This window comes from Bidens hawaiensis, unplaced genomic scaffold, assembly GCF_021521415.1.
Source record: "Bidens hawaiensis isolate Kalapana, Puna unplaced genomic scaffold, B.hawaiensis_p1.1 tig00048575_1, whole genome shotgun sequence".
Taxonomy (NCBI): domain Eukaryota; kingdom Viridiplantae; phylum Streptophyta; class Magnoliopsida; order Asterales; family Asteraceae; genus Bidens; species Bidens hawaiensis.
Genome location: NW_027498706.1, coordinates 92,698 through 97,866, shown reverse-complemented (window position 1 = coordinate 97,866; position 5,169 = coordinate 92,698).

Here is a 5,169-nt window from a genome sequence, read left to right as displayed (position 1 = left end):
TCGTGGAAAGAGGGAAACCGAGCCCTAATAATACTCGTGGAAAGAGGGTACTGAGCCCTAATAATACTCGAGGAAGGAGGGTACCGAGCCCTAATAATACTCGAGGAAGGAGGGTACCGAGCCCTAATAATACTCGAGGAATGTAGGGCGTAATGCTCTTTATAACGTAAGATATGAAGGTAAGTTAATACAAAAGAAAGAATGAAAGTATGAAAGAATGGAAGTATGAAAGTATGAAAGAATGGAAGTATGAAAGTATGAATGAAAGAATATAAGTCTATGTGTATTGTATAGTGTATGATTAACTAGAACTCACTCAGCGTAGCTGACTTTTAGTATGCACGCAGGTGAGTAGGATGAGGCGGCTTGCTTGAGGAGACACGTGGCATTGAACAAGAGTCTGGCATCTGAAGACTTATGATGTTTTAATTTTAATGCTTTAATGTTGAAAGACAAAGGATGTTTTGAGACAAGTTATGAATTATGTAATGTTTTATGAAAGTTTTATATTCCGCGTAAACGTTTTAATTAACTCTGATATTTAGAACTGTGTTTATGAGTAAATCCAACACGAAAGTAGGGCTACCGGTAACGGGGCCTTACAGTGTTTTAACCCTCTGCAGATCTTAGAAGATCTCAGAAGTGGATGGGTCAAGTTTGCACCAAGAATAGCTTGTGCAGACCTTTTTTAGTGAAACGTCTTCGAGAAAACAAACAGTCCGCAGATCACAATGTCTCTACATGGTCTATGTGGCGCAGACACAAAAGAGCTTGCACAGACCTTTTTCAGAAAAACAAACAGCACCTTAGTGAATCAATAGGCTTTAAACACAATTTCGCGTGCTGGTGCTATGTCGCATATCACGACAGGCAAAGGAAACTCGCGTCGCGTATCTCAGCCCCAAATGAACATTCAGAAACCCTAGATTCCATCATGTATTGCAACGAGTTAACCTCAGCCTTATCACCATTGCGTGAAGAATGGAATTTCATAGAAAGTTTGAATTTTAACAGTTTTAACCCCTTAACTTTGATTAAATGCAATTTAAATATAAAATACATGAAATAGGGCTTGAGATCATGTTTAAATTATTCCGCCAACATAAACGAACATCATTTGACATATTAAACATAAACGAACATGAATAATAATCTCTCATAAATAAACGACCAAAAATTAAACGGGTCGGGGTTTTCGGGTTCAAAAATTGTTGAATGTTACATTAGCCCCACAATCTCCCTCTAGGATTCTATAATTATAGGTGTCTTCACTTAAATCTATGATGCTGTTGATGTATGACTTGTACATTAAACAACCAGCTTCGACATACCACTCTTGTGGTATAATGCCACGAACCATGCCATTGTGGCTTGCAATAAAAGCAATGCAATCAAGGCCAACAGCTTCAACATTTGCCACGTATAATTAAATAACTTTTGTATATCAACCTTGGTGAACTTTAATAAATCAAATTCAACTCCACCACACATAACTACTGCTTCACCTGTCTCAATATCAAACCACCAACCAAAGGATGATCAAGTGACTTCTACTATGTGGAAGGTTGTGATTTGATGACAATGAGTTTCCTAGGCACAACAAGTGGATGCTCTTTTTCATTTGTTGCTTCAGAATTGTCTTCTGTTGTACATCTTGTTTACCCCGCTCAAACTAATCATGTAACGTTTATCAAACTTTGTTGCAAGCTTTTGTTTGGACGTACCATCTTCCATAACCGATTCACTTAACCTTGGCCTATTTCACCTTCTTCTAGTTTTGCTTCACTGAAGATCCCAAACTTCTCACATGGTTTGCATTTGTGTACTAATGAACGGTGGTACTCAACATTATTGAATCAAAGATTGATTCAGATACACCACTAATTTTCCATGGGGTAGCGTATGGTTTGCTAACACTTGGAATTGATCGTCTAGAATCATTTTTTATAAATCTTGGATATATTGGCCATCTGTCTTTCTTGGTCATTCAGTAGTGCTTCTACATGAACTTGAATAGAAAACTTGAGTAATTGAATTCACGACTAATTATAAGTGGTAACATTTAGTCTTCCAACTATTGGCTTAGACTGTTGAGTTCTCCTTTTAAGTGTAATAGGCAATGAACATAATGCATGGTATTTCCAATAGGACATCATTAATTTATTTTCTATTGAAGGATAATATCTCATCTTCTTTTTGCAAACCTTAGTGTCATCCTTTAGTACTTTTGCCTTAGAGGAAATTGAACTGTCTTTGATCTTAAATACCATTATGATTACGTTTTCTGAAACAACCTAGCTCTAGGCTTAACTTTAGATGTTGTTCGTGTTCCTCATAGGTTCATTTATATATCAATATGTCGTCGATAAACACAATCACAAACTTGTCTAAATAAGGTTTGTAGACTGTGCTTAATATCCTCTTTGTAACGCCCGTTAATTTTTTGGTTCAAAGATTTAAAGCTTGTAGAGTATGTATATTTCTCGGGAGTTATCCGGCATTCCTCGATGACCTTATCATCTTTCCGGTACGTTAATTATTTAAACGTTTCTTTCAAGTTGCCATATTCTTTAAATTGGAGGGGCTAGAGCGTAACATTTTATATTATATCATAAAATTAAAACCCTAGCCCCCCCCCCAGCAGCCGATCGGAACTCTTGCAGCCCCAAGACCTTCGTTTTTTCCTTTTTGAAGCCAAGGTGAAGGTCTAAAACTTCAATTGAAGGTTAGTTCCATGTTTCCCCAAGTCTTTTACACCTTAATTGGTCATTTTATCTCGCGTATTGATTGATAAACGGCTTGTTCTAGGCTAACCGGGTGGCTGTCCAATTAAGCAATTTCGGGACTGTTTTGGTGGAGGTTTTTGCACCAACATCTTCTTAGGTATGTCTAGTATAACATACTTCAAAACTATGCGCATTGTATTCGTTTAATTGGTCAACTAGTTGTAGTTTGAAAGATTGTTTCGGTTGGCTAGAATGGTAGTTTGTTGCGTTTAATGCGGGGGGTGAAGTAATTATTGACCAATTCAGTTCGGGTGACCTCGATTTGAGGTACGGGCTGTTGGAAAGTTATTTTTATAAGTAATGGGGCTGAATTGGTTGTCGGTTACTCAACTAGGTCGGTACAACGCGTATTCGCGTTTATTGAATAGTTAGTGTGTTGTACTTGCGAATTACCGACCCATTCGACTCGTGTAGCGTCGTGTGGACTTGTTGGCTGTGAATTTATCATAATGGGTCCACACGGGGCAGAGTTGGATGTTAATCTCCTAAACAACTCTTAAACGCGCGTGTTAGTATCACTTAGTGCTTCCAGGGGTAATTTGGGAATTATTTATTCCCGGGAATATCTAAGGGTCGTTTGGGTAAATGTAAGGCCCCGGGGGCTGTTATGATTGAGTTTTATGAGGTCGAGGCTTTAGGTAACTCGAACAGTGTTAGAACTTCTCGTAGGATAAACGAGTCCTTTCGGTGTCGTTAGTAATGATTGTATGTAAACCGACAGGCGTTTGAGTTGTGGGGATACTTAGGGGTTCTCTAGCTCATGGTGATTTCGGGCCTTGTGTCAGGTGAGTTCATGATGCCCCTTTTCACTCTTTCAAGTTTTGGGCTAGCATACACACCTAAACGATTTTGCTTGATGAACCGTTTAAATTATTTTGCATGGACTTATTTGTATAGAATATGCCTTGGGATGATATTTTATGTTTGTTTGTATGTATGATTATACATGTATTATTTTATAGCCAATAATTGGCGATGTTATTTAGTCGTTATCGACTAAGGATGTTTACGTATGCCTACTTTGTGTTTGCATACGTTGGATGTAATGTTACGTGGTTGTACATGTGCTCGACCCTGATGTTATTACTTGGATGGAATGTTACGTGTTTGGGTTGTACGTGTGCTCGATCCTGATGTTATTACTTGGATGTTATGTATAGGGATATAATTATATAGATATTGAGTATGATGACTTATCGTTTATTACGGCCTAACTGTTCATATCCCGTTTTATATTTAAACACTTGGGATGATTTATATAAATTTCAGTTATTAAAACTTGAACTCACTCAGCTCAAGCTGACTTTGTGTGTATGTTAGTGTGAGTTTCAGGTTAAGAGGAGGAGGCTTACCGCTTGGACGTGCTCAAGACTACTTGGACGGTTGAAGGCATACATAGCCGGGGATTTCAATAATGAACACTGCTTCCTTTCAATTACTACTAGATCTATTTAAACTTGGTTTTGGGCCTAATTCCCGGGTTGGGGAATTTGTTTTAGAACTTATGATTTTCCGCTGATTACATACCCTGAACGGGTTTTCAAATAAAATGTATTTCTATGGGTTAAACTTTTGTTAAGTTTTTGGGATTCTTGATACTTATTCTCCCGCTGTTATTTACTCGGAACTGGATTTAAACAAAACGAATTTTCTTAGTTTTAAATTTTTATGAATTTTGGACATGATTTCCAACTGTAGGATTCCCGGGATTCGGGGTCTTACTAGTTGGTATCAGAGCCATGGTTCGAGGGATCCGAGCATTCCCGAATGCTTGGACTCGAACTGTAGAATAAGGGACTAGAAATGCCAACCGCGAGTAGCTGCACGCCAAGAGGTAAATTCTAATTATGTAGTCATTCTTGCAATTTAAGATGTCATTTCGTGAATAATTGCTTAAGTGTAAGATGGGATGCTGATATGTTTAGGGGCAGAGGGTTCTTAAAATGGGCTGGTAAAGTAAACAATTAATAACACTTGATTAACGCTATTAGCAGTTTACCGTTACCTTCCATGTTCTAAATACTCCTTATGTCTGACTATGTTAGGGTTCCGTCTTTGTAGGGATAGGATATGGCTAATGCTCATGTCGTTAGCGTTGAAGTTCACCTCATCCTTTAAAATTCTTCTGTTTATTTCCCATCCTCTTGAATTCTTTGCGCATAATTGTTTAGCTGAGGCGTCACATGTTGTCACTCTGGGTTCCTTTGTACTTGAACGCTTAAATTCCTCGCTACTTCAAGAATGTATGTGTAACGGTTTAGCTAAGTAGGAGGGTAATGTTATCCAAGATACCTTTTTACTTGATAAATTACAGGCATTGGTCTTATTTAATTCGGGTGCCGGTAGAAGTTTTGTGTCTACCGCTTTTGGTTCCTCGTTGAAT